The 12,850-nt window shown below is 42.3% G+C and overlaps 1 protein-coding gene across 1 annotated transcript in view; it reads right to left on the bottom strand.

Moving 5' to 3' along the window:
• The window catches only part of ppp1r16b (protein phosphatase 1, regulatory subunit 16B), a 69,904-nt gene extending 62,671 nt beyond the window's left edge, over positions 1-7,233 (bottom strand). The window contains 1 exon segment of the mRNA XM_018677786.2: positions 7,064-7,233. The gene's annotated coding sequence lies outside the window, so the exon portion shown is untranslated.
• Positions 7,234-12,850: the final 5,617 nt, after the last annotated feature.

Below are 12,850 nucleotides of genomic sequence, written 5' to 3'. Positions count from 1 at the left end.
TTGGGGTTTGTTCACGTTATGAAACAAAGGTCAAATAAAAAAGTGGCTTTAATGCTACACTGATAATTTATAATCAAAACTTAAACTGGATCCAAAAACTACTTTGTTCGGGTCCATAAATTTCTGCACTTAAAACTTAAAACACAATCTGAGACATGTTGCCTAAAATATGAACTGTTTTGTCTGATCTCATGCGGGAACTAAAATACTGAACGAGGTCAGAGATCAGTTCCTGTTAAATTGTAGAACAACCCTGTCCCCTTTAGATTACATTTATATACGACTGATTTTCTGCAGAAAATACTTCATTTAGACCAAACTGTGTTTTACTGCTCCCACAAAGTTAGCTGTTAATTAACATACCTGATCCTTACAGTGCATTATTCACTTCCAGAGACTACAGCATCAATAAACCTGTTTACGGTTGTGTTCAGGTTCTCAAAGCTCTGGGTTAGAAAAACTCCACACTATCAAGAGTTGTCAACACAATACATATTCCCAGTGGGGAAAAAAATTCACTCCACTAAACTGCACACACACCCACAGTTTACATGGGCATGGGCAGTGTTTCCTGGAAGTGGTGGTAAACATCTGCACGTTGATAAGAGATGGATAACGCAAACGTACCTCAGACTGAGAGGGAGGTGGGACGCTCACACAAACTGAAATCCACAACACATCTTTCTTAACTATATGTATTTTATAATGTGATATTTAAAGTAAATAACGGAGATAACGTTGTAGGTAAAATAAATATATTGGTTCTCAATCCATATTCCTCGTTCCTCTGCTCGGTAATTAACTGAATATCAGTCAGTGCCAGACTCTGAGAGCACAAACTTGGATCAATGTACAGTCCCAGACAGTCATGGGATAAATATGCCAGATTTTTCATTTTTACTGCAGTAGTCCATGATAAAATAGCAAAAATGCTAAACCAAGCTTTAATTCCCAGCGTTCGGAAACCCTGTGGGGAGCCACAACAAAAACACAACGCTTGTTCCTTTATACTAAATTTCTTTGAAAGCTGTTAAGAGGATTTTTAAGCCGTCCTGCTGACAAACTAACAGGACAGAAAAGCATACCTTCCTCAGTGGAGGTAATCAGATAGCTGGGCTGGAGCCCTGCAGGCAGTGGATCGCAGAGCTGGTGCAGTGCTAGCTCCAAAACTGTTGTCATATCTGTGCCTGATGTGTCCTGTTTGCACCTTCTGTAGATTAATGCTGCAACTGGTGCTGATCAGACACACGCAGAGGATCGCCAGCATCATGTCTAGACAGACACTAATACACTTAAAACATCTGGTCTCTGATGAGAGTTCCTAAAACGAGACTTTCAGACAAACTTGTGCTCAATCATCAATATTTAAACAGATACAACTGCTGACACTTTGAAGGGATCCTGCACTGAAGAAATCAGAGCTGAGGAGCATCAGTTACCACCAGTTTATAAGACCTTAAACCCATAATGGGTAAAACATTAGTGGTTAAAGTGTGGTATGTTTGAGAGCAGGAATGTATGTGAGTGTGTGTGTACTGGATGTTTTCAACAACACTGACCCACACTCAGAAAACGGCCAAAAACACACACTTATAGATACATCTACACTCACACTCACATGTACATTAAAGGCCTGTGCAGAAGGAACAAGACACCAAGGGCATAAACCACAGAATACTGACACACACACAGACAAAGACACACACATCAACTGCAGCCTTGGTACAACCAGGCACGAGACCGTGCGGTCAGTTTCAGACCCACGGGTGCCGAGCACAGACAGAGAGGCAAGACAGAGCAGAGCAGACATTAAAGAGCCTCAAACAGCAGAGGGAGAATTTATAAAATCAGCCTTCAAAAAGCACACACACACACACACACAAAGAGAGAGGGACTGTTTCAACAACACTTTCAGTGTTTCTCCTTTGAAGCTCAACAGCTGTGTTCGTCTAATCTAAGAGGCCTTTTGCTCATCAGGAGAGCAGAATAAAACCATGACTCTTTACAGACACAGAGTATTGTTGAGGCCTCATGTACAGAATCTATTTAAAACAGGCTGTATGAAGAACGGTTGGAAAACAATGTCTCAGACGCCTGAAGGAGAAAACATTTCATACTCAACGGGAAAATCCAAGAATTTCTTGTGCATATGAGAAACCATGTGCTTCGGTCAAACTGCCCCAGAGAGGCTGAGCTCTCCTCAACAATGTGAGGAAAAAACCTTTACAATGCCCCCCCTCTGCCAAACGCCTTCCTGAACACAGAGTACAAGCCACAAACTCTAAAAGCTCACTTCCTCTTCACAGCGCTGCACTCACTCTGATTGGCTGCTTCTATAGACACTCTTCTAAGAGATGCTGGGCTTTAACATGCAACAGGCTACAAATACAACATCAACCAAGTAAAGACGTAAAAGCACCGAGTCACAGAGGACACTCCGATGTGCACGACAGCCTCTAAAGATACGTTTTACTTTTGCTTTAATGGAAACAGCACCGTGTGTAGAAACACAGAGTGATACAGCAGTGAAAATTCAAATGTACCCGTCATATACTCTAAGAGAAGCAGCCTTGTTAGAAGCTTGTTGACGCTGTATTTTGAGATAATGTGTTTGTTCAGGGCTGTGCAGGCAGAAGTTCATCTGTGCATCCTCTGTAAACACATGCTGCAGGAATGTTGCAAGCTGTGCAGAGTTAAATACAACTCAGAGATTATCACACCAGCAAACGAAATATGAGACAAATGAAGCTGCTTCACCACATTAAAGTGCAGGCCATACAGGAAACCCACATTAGCCCATGTCTTATCGAGTAAACACAGAGATGGGGAACACAGGACCATGTGTCACCTTCCCAAAATGTGCCATAAAAATCTAAAATGTAGGGAACAGAGGAATGAGCCTTTATATCTGAAACTGTAAAAAAACTGGACACAGAGCATTTACAAGATTCTCACAAACAAATCTACACACACACACACACACACACACACACACACACACACACAGCACTGACTGACTGGGATGGCATGGTGCAGCTCCTCTACAAAAAATGATGTTTGTGGTTTTATCCTCTCTCAGTGAGCGGTCACACGCAGCTCTGATATCCAGAATCCATCAGCAGGGATCCACCATTATGTCCACTGATCACTTAAGTATCTAAACCTGCGCTCCAGGGACGATCATGGAAATGCTCAAACTTAGATGCCTCATTTTATTTTGCACTAAAACCAGACACACAGACGTGATAGTTCCACTCTCTCATTTCTGAATATTTGTGAAATATCTTTCCCCTAAGATGATCTGAATCCATCATCCTGGGCTGTGGAAACACATTTCACAACATGCAGGCATTAAATGAACCTACACTTTCAATGTGGCAGTGGACATTAAGGGCCTCTAAGTAGCCTTGATAGCTGCCCTGAGATTTGCCTGTCTCAGTATTAAGACCACAGATTAGCAGGCAGTGCCCGGGCTGCTCGTTGTAAATCAGAATGCTGATCTAGTATAATCGCTCTCCGTTAGTAACGAGCAGTCTGGTTTCAGGCTCGGCTCAGAGATGGACATCTTACACAGCAGGGGGGTCAACAAACTGATTTCCAATTTAAACAAAGACCCAGGCTTCCTGTGAGGACTGGTAAAGGGAAACTGTATTTTTATTTGAGTAAAAATAGGAAAACTTCCTCAGTGGTTGTGTGTCTGTGTTGACTTGCTTTGATGTCAGTAACAGACGGCGCCCAGCTCCACTCCAAGTCGTATTTAAAGATGAAGTGAAGCCGGTGTCTTTCAGTTTGCCTCCCGGGCCACTTCACTTCTGTTTCAATATTTTATGAGCTACAGCCAAATCACTGTGTCGAATAATCAAACATCAGTTAGGGAACAAAACTACAGAGAATACATTACGGAGGCGGCTCATCAGTGAAGAGGGAGTAGTGAAGGAGAGCAGCGGGGCTCCTCAGACACTCTGAGGAATCTAATTTCACCATTACTCTGTATACAGCCCACTGATTGATCGTCTGAAATACCAGAGGAACTGCTGGCTGTAATGTGAACATGTGTATACGTGCATGAGGTCTGAACAATAACAGCAATATCATGTTTTCCAAGATATGAAAAGACATCTGTTACTGTTCATAATGACACCAAACGTGCAGCTTATTTCACTGTTCCAACGATTACCAGGCTTCAGAGGAGAGCTGATCAGTCGAGGCTAAATCCATGATCAGCACAATACTACAGGTTTCTATATGATCTCTGAGTGACAGAAACAAGCTTAGTGTCTACAGAATATCACAGAGCTGAATGACACGGTCCTCCACTTTTAAACTGTATGTCACAAATTTCACTCCAGCACTGAATCCAATCCCTCGTCAAATCTCTCCAGCTCCAGCTTTAACTCCCTCACTTCATATTTAACGACTAAACATTTAACATTGAGATTTAAAGGATTAAAACTCGAGTGCGTCTGCAGCTAATGATTATATTCATTATTAAATAATTTGCCACTTACTTTCTAAATTAATCGATTTAATTTTGATCTATAGGTTTTCAGGATACAGTGAAAAATGTCCATTACAATTTATACATACAGTTTTCTGTTGCAGAATAGAGAAGCAGCAGGTTTCCTGAGAGCTGAGACGCTGGAACGAGAGAATGTTTAAAAATTCATTGATTATGAAAACTGGAGAATTTGTCTGCTGACTGACTTACTGCAGAACTGAATTGTAAAATGTTTTACATATTTGCCGAGGAGGTAAAATACTATCTGAATGTACTGTATTGCCATTTCAAAGTAAAAGATTCACCAGAGATTAACAGAACTGTGTATTTTCCCTCTCAGACTCAGCTACCAGAGCCAAGGTCGACTTGCATTTAGGGACACAACTAAAGATTATTTTTCATCTTAATCAAACCTGCCAACACATTTTTCAATTCATCAATTTGTCTAGAAATTGCCAGAAAATAGTGACTGTCATAATTTCCCCACAGACCAGGGTCTGACCTGCAGTCTGAAATCACTAAAATATCATGTGTGACAAAGAAAAGCATCAAATCCTCAATGACTGATTCAATGATCAAACTGGTTTCTGATTAGTTTTCTGTCAACCGAACTAATCAACATCACATTTAGTCGTTTTCAGGCAGTACGCCTGTCTGCAGATCAGCAGCTGAAACACTCTGAACTGCTGTGAACCTCAGCAGCGCTGCATCGCTTCATGTTCAATAAGTCTGAAGTCTGACCTTGTTTTGTTGTTTTGTTTGTGACCTTTCAGCACAACCAGCAAGAAGCCAGCGTCTGTGACGTAACCTGAAAGCAACACGTGACGTATGAAACAGGTTTCAAACTCTTCCTGATGCTTCAGTGTTTGATTTGTGTTCGTCTCTGGGAGGAGACACCTGCCTTCTTTACACAACCGTCTTTGCTGAGCTTGATGTTTTGTTTTTGAAAGATCCCAGGACTTTCCTGCGACGTACCACACGCCGGTGACGTGAACCTACGCTGCACTTTGCCTGAGAGGTGAAATCACATCAAGTCAAACTAAACTCTGTATCATACAGTTCAGGCCTGAGCCTCGAACTGATGACAGAGTGTCTCTGTGCGAAGCATCACAGGCTGGACGGATGTTCACGCTGCAGGCCTGCACCTCCACATCTACCTGCACAGATACACTTCATCACGGCTACGTTCTTAATGAGTGTGTGGTCAGTATCAGGCATATGGAGGCAGACAGTGTCTCCTCTCTCTCTCTCTCTGAAAGCCTGTTTCTACAGCGAGCCGACAGGAGCAGTCTCCACACATCAAACATTTAAAGGCCAACACTGGCAGACAGGGATATCTCCCACCTCAACACAGTGACACAATGTTTTCCATCTTTGCAGTGTGTTGGTGGAGAGAGCAGCAGAGACAGCAGCCTGTACATTCAGGGACCAAGGATCTCACTGATTCTTAATGTGTCTAACAGAACTGACACGACAGGACAGTTCATCATGTATCACCTGTATCTGACTGCAGGTCCAATATCTTTGTGTTTTAAACCTCAGCCTCTGAAGCCAAAACAACTGAAATCAGGTAGTTGATCAACCAAACATTTAGCAACAGTTGATCATTACTAACAGAGGTTTATGGATAATGATTGTTATTTTATGTCATTGTAAACTGGATATCTTCAGGGTTTGGACTCAGCAGCCATTTTAATAATCAATGAGTGATTTATCGATCAAATATGTCGAGCATCTTCTGGTTCTAGCTTCTTATCTGCGCTAAATATGTGAACATGTTCGAGTTTTTCACAAAACAAGCGAGTTAAAGATTTGAACATTTTCTGATACAAAGCGACTCATTAATTGATTAATCGAGTAACCAACAGATTACCTGAGAATAAATCAACATTAGCAGCTCTAACTGTCTGAGTACAGAAGCCTTAAAAAGCCACATCACTGTGTCAGACATGAAATGGAGGAGTAACATGAAACACATGGACAGCACATCAACATGAAGCTGTGCGCGTATTTTCCATTCAAAAGTTTGGAATGAGGCAAAGTCTCAGCTTCAGAGCCTCAGCTTCAGAGTCTCAGCTTCAGAGTCTCAGCTTCAGAGCCTCAGCTTCAGAGCCTCTGCTTCAGAGCCTCAGCTTCAGAGCCTCAGCTTCAAGCTCTCCTCACTCCTCAGAGTCACGGTAAAGAAAACCCAGAGACCGAGTGTCCCAGCTGCTGTGGGCTGAGCCATGTGTGCAACATTACAGCGGTGTAATGGCAACATCCCGGGGAGGATGTGGAAGCTGCTCTGCTAAACTCGGGCTCCGTGTGGCTGAATTCAGAGGCGCCAGCAGCGGAAACGACGGGGTTTTCTCCGGTGTGACTGCAGGTTACCGAGGCGTTCGGTGACTCCCCCGGTAAAGGCGGTAAAGTGAGCTAGCTACAACTGCTCCAACAGGAGTCGGACATGCCTCTCTCCTCCTGCCTGCCTCTCTACTGAGAAAAATCCCCGTCGTTTACTTAGAACGGGTCCACAGCTTCACCCCCTCCGAAGAAAAACTGTCTGAATGTCTGAATGTCTGCACTCACCTCAGCCCGGGCCGTTCACACAGAGAAACCCGGAGCTCCGAAACTTGTCCCGTTAGTGAAGACACAGCAGAGCTGGCGAGAAACGCTTAGTGTGCGTGTGTATGAGTGTGTGTGTGAGTGTGTGTGAGTCTGCGGAGTCTCTCTCTCTCTCTCACCCAGCACCAAGTCACTCCTTGAGGGCGGGGCTGAGAGGAGGAGGAGACTGAAGGGCGGATGCGGCCTCAGTGAACGGCAGGAGTGCGCACAGTGGGGCCCAGAGACAGACCCCCCCTCCTTATTTAACCCCTCCACCCCCCCCACGTTAAGAAAAATAAAAGTGAGCGCCTGGTGCGTCTGTTGCAGTTACTGTTGATTATGTTGATGCATGGTGTCTGACACGTCTGGTCCTGATTATCTTTTGTTTTCTTCTGTGTTAGGTCCCAGCTCCTCGGCTGCAGGAGGTGAATAATCACAGGTCAGACCTATTCACTAAAACCTCAAAACAATGTGTAGTTTTTAGTCACTCACCTTTCACCAGCCACAAACCTGAGGAAAGCCCTGTGTTAGTGACCTGCACTGACCTCTCTGTGTGATGCTGTGGCAGGAAGTTTCCCTCATTTTAGTCACTTCACTAAACTCATTTAATAATCATAGTACATTTCAATATGCACAGAATGTTATGTAACTGTAAATATACCCATGCATTATTCAGTGGTTGGTGGAGGTGTTTCTATAACAACAAATTACCACATCTTGTTGAATTTCAGAGAAGAGTCTCCACAGTAGGAGACGCTCATGGACGAGGCTCAGGATTAGAAAAGTTTAGAGCAGATACTCCAGACTACACAGACACACTTCATAAATGAACACCTCATCAATGAAGGCTGTGAGCAGACAGTCAACTCGAGGCTCTACAGACGTGAACAGATGAACACACACACGTGGACATGAGAACTATAAATTAGTCTTCCCTGTGATGCAGGGAGCAGGTCCTGGCAGTGAGCACTGTGTCTGAATCTGCCTGAAACGACAAATAAACACATGTCAACCTCCTGTTTGAGCTGGACAGCCATCTGAACGTTCACATGCAGCCCAGACAACCACGTCTCTGCCTTACTCCTACACTGCAACGGTCTCCACCACCTCCAAGCTCGTGTGGCTGATCAGACCCAGGCTGAAACGACCTGAAACAGACAAGTTACACAAACAGACCTGAAGCTGATCAGGCTCAAAATGCAGTCAACCTGAAAAGACCCAAATGGAGAGCAAACACCAGCACCGGCAGAAGCATGACACCGCCATTATTAATGAGCAGCGAGGGTCACGAAGAGGAGCAGAGCATTATTAACCCTGTACGTCACAGTTCACACTCTGTGCCTCATTTTCTCCTGCAAAGATTATGACCACACTGACGGCAATAAGACAGACCGCTGCCGAACTAGACAAAATATATTTTGGACCAAACCTGAGTCAGATCATCCAGGTCAGACCACGGCTACTGGAAATCCAGCGGTGCTTATCTGTGTTTAACACTGTCACCTTTGTTTGGCTGTTCATTCCTGCGTCTCTTTTTTCTCAGTGCTGTTCACAAACACTGACAACCTGTGCATGATAACATACCTGGCTGATAAAGCTGATTTTATGTTCATAAAAAATGGAAACGCTTAGAGACTGGTGTAAGAATAAGCTGGTAAATGAATGATTCAGTAACTCTAATGCTTGTTTTTCTTCCAATAGCTAAAAAAAATCCACAGACTTTCTGTTTAATTTCTTATGTCGCAGTATTCTTACTTGTTTTAATGCTCATGAGGAATGAATGAATGAACACACTGAATTTGAAAATAAAATCAGTGCTTTATCTACACTGCCTCTCTGCTGAGACAGTAGGCCATGAAAGAAAGTCTAATGCACATGAAGAATTAACGCAGATTTCTGTTCTGTTCTGTTTCTTTGGGAGTTCCCCGTTTTTATTTCTGTATCTTTTGTCTCTGCCTACGTGTGTCTCCATTCCTTTCTAATTTTCCTTCCTTCTTGTCTTTACTCCCATGTCTCTGTGGTCATACCTCGAGCAATCACCCACCCACCACAGGAAGTCAGTCAAGTGGCATTTTCTCAGTTACAGTGCAGAGATCTGCCTCTTGGTACAAGGTAGTGGATTTTTTTATTTCACTCCACTGACTGATTTGTTGAAAAATAAATAATTCATGCTGCAACTGAAACATTTATGATTAAATGACTCTTTCAGACTGGAGAAGAACGCTGACGATATGACTGTGTTAAATACAAATAATATTTAGAATAAGTAAAAAGGAGAAAAAGAATGAGAGAAAAAAATATAAAGGTTAAAAATTCAAAGATGAAAAATATAAATATGTGACTTAAAGGAGCTGCTCACCAAGTTCTACCACTTCTTTTCTCCTCCTGAAGTTAGCATGCTAACCTGCTAGCCCTGACCCAGCCTGCCTTAGCACTTTGTGATAGTGACACTGTGTCCAGACAGAGAAAACAGACAAATAAAATATTAAAATCTGTTTTTCAGCTGCAGTTTTTTCAGCACATAAAAATGCTACATGTCCATTTGTCACAGGGAAATTATAAAATCCTTTTTTGTACAAATGGAGGACAGTGCAGAGGTGCAAAGAGCTCACTGACAGAGCATGTATGAGACAAAGCAGAAGATATACAGAGGTTCACCATCCTGACGACCTGAGCTCTGGGTGCAAACAGTCCTGCAGAGGTGATGGAGTGTGTGATACATCACTTTCTGCAGATACAGATCCTAGACCAGTTCATGTTCCCCTCCTGTTAGGATGTCTTTCACAGCCTCTGAGCAGAAGGTCTTTAAAGATCCCCAGAGAGTCTCTGAATGTCTTAAGCTGGCTGAGGTAGTAAATGAGCTGGTCCACCTTTCTCTTCTCTTTTAATTATTAATCATTCAATGATTCAGTTATATTGTTGTCCAGTGAAGGAAAACCCTGTCTGCTCTGAGGCCTCCTGGGGATTCCACAGGAGGACGTTTGATTATTAAGAGCTTCACGTCACTGTGAGTCAGAGTGATCTCAGTATGAAGACATCTCTGAGCTTGGATGGATGGATGAAAATAAATATAAAATGGGGAAGTAAAGGTTTAAACATTCAAACACACTGATCAGAGAATGTGGGTCAGCAGTAATGGCTGACGGAGTAAAGTATTTGTTCATAGACTCCCCCCTTTCTCCTCTTAACCCCAATCTTCCTGGTCCCATGGCGGCTGGAAACGACAGACAGACTTAAGACTTTACTCTTTACATATTTCATGGATTTGCACTTGCCCCACTTCCCCCACAGAGCAGAGAGGGCTGGTTGTGGTGGGTTTTTTTGGGAGTGGCACGATCAAACAAAGCCCACAAGTGAGTAAGTTAAGAATGAAGATTAGGTCTTTGCCTGTGTTGTTGGCACTCGACTTTAACTTCCAGGAAGAGGATGGAAACACTGACTATAAAGTGCCTGAAAATGATTAATCTGATCATTAAGCACTGTGTTTGAAAGTGAGTTTTGAAGTTGGAAGCTTCCCATCATCAGTTTTTATGGTTTGAATAAGCAGGCAGACAAAGAGACACAGTGTTGGTGACTAATGCTGCAGCCTTCTGCCTGACAGAGACTCTCAGGAAAGACAATCTTTCTTTGTGTGATGCTATTAAAAATCGTATTATAAATCTGCTCCACAACACACAGCATGTCTCTCTGGCCTGCATTGATCCACCCCCTTCTTTATGTATCTATCTCTGTCTCTCCTCTCTCTGTGGTGGACTGGATCAGAGCCAAGTAGCTGCCGCGAGCAATGAGTCCATGTCGTCAAATCCCACAATTAAGATATTAGCACATCAGCGAGGAAGGAGCGTGCTCTTATTATCAACCACTTACAACTTTTTAAAACATTGATTGTACATCAATCAGACTGTTATTCATCACAATGTAATTTAAGTATTCATGCATCACCCTTTTTCTTTAAGTTATCGACCTGCGTCCTGTGGTTAACAGCACTGAGTGAACAGACAGAGGCTGTCAATACCATAATGGGCTTTACACTGAAGATGCTTGAGTCTTGAAATGGATGTAATTTTTCAGTGCCTCTCTGCACATTTACAGCAGACACTGTGTTCTCTGCTTGGAGTAGATATATGCTCAGCACATACATGTGTGACTGCTGCTCAAATACTGTATTTAATCTATGACAGTCTACTTTTTCTTCCACTTCACTACATTTCAAAGGCGAATATTGCATTTTTTACTTCATATATCTGACGGCTACAGTCCCTGGTTACTGTTCAGATCCAGGTTTTTAATATAAATGATAATGCATGATCAGTTTATAGAATATGGCCCATTGTTATAGAATAATCTGCCTAACAGAATATAAAGCAGTGGTAATAATCAATTATATCATACATAATGATATAACACAGGAGAGGTCATTTCCTGTGCTGTGAGTATTTTTACTTTGAGGTGTCTGGATGCTTCTTGTCACTGTGTATTTACATTTGAGTAACATTACTTCTACTTCTGAACACAGATGTCTACAAGTTGTCATGACTCTCTCTGTGAACATGTGGACCTTTGGAGATTCTTAACACAGTTCTTGTTTTGCACCAATAAACAAAAGCCTCTTTCATCTCATTTGACCCTGCTGTCTCTCTGAGTCCACGAGGAGTTACTGCGCTAATTTCTTTTTCTCAGCTGTAACAAATCTCTCTGTGACTCATAATGTCAGAGGTAAACTAATTCAAAAAGGCAGAATTGCCTCATTATCTTGGACTAAACGTTTTCAATTACACTGAGGAAAATAAAGGTTGCCTGGTCATACATTGGAAAAGAACAACTCTGCTTGGAATAATTATTTGTGTCTGAAATGTTATTTTGATAAACAGGTTCAATTAACTAGTCAAAATCCCAAACACCTGGACTTTAAATTGTAATATTATTCTATAAGATTATTTATTTGAGGATAAATAATATATGTTTAAAAGAGGTTTTTGTAAGTTTTACTGTAGCTACAGAGCTAACATTAGCATTAACAACCATTTACTTTGAGGGACTGTTTGCTTTACCAAGAGCTGTCTCCAGTGGAAAGCGACAGAAATGTTAACCCTTGTTTTTCTTCTATTTCTATCACTCCTTTTTCTTCTGATGAAGTTAGCATGCTAACCACCTAGCCTGTCCTGTCACTTTCCGATTGCAGCTAACTGTAACATTCAGTCTGCCCTGAGGAAACCTTCCTTTAAACTTCAATTTTAAGGTGAGCAGAGACAGAAACTGCCTTCTAGCATCAAACTCTGCACACACATGATTCTACATAATGAGGATTAAACACCTAAGTGGAAGAGATGGACACATTTGTGAGTGGAGCGTTAATGTGTGCATAGATCCAAACTATGCACTGGGAGAGAGAAGGCTTCATACAGATGCAAATGTGACAGTTGCAAATGACACATGCTGTCTCTTAGTTCATTCAGCTCACACATAAGAACACTTTACCGGCATGGAAAATTGAAATAGTGTCTGTGGTTGAATTGGCACTAAGGGGTCCAGAGGGGATGTTATCTCCTGCAGACAGAGCCTTTCTCAACTGCAGATTTGAATGAACTGTGAAAGCACAAACACAACTATAGAGGGAGATGAATGAAAGAGGAGATAATTGTGTACATCTGATCTCTCGTCTCTGGTTACTCTCACAGTCTATCACCCAGAGCTGGTTTTATTGCCTCTCAAAATGGCTTTATAGACTGAGGTGAATTCTATATGTGCAGGTGTGAAAATAAATTCACCCAA

Source organism: Lates calcarifer, linkage group LG9 (genome assembly GCF_001640805.2).
Source record: "Lates calcarifer isolate ASB-BC8 linkage group LG9, TLL_Latcal_v3, whole genome shotgun sequence".
Lineage (NCBI taxonomy): Eukaryota > Metazoa > Chordata > Actinopteri > Centropomidae > Lates > Lates calcarifer.
This window is presented reverse-complemented; position numbering and strand designations above follow the sequence as displayed.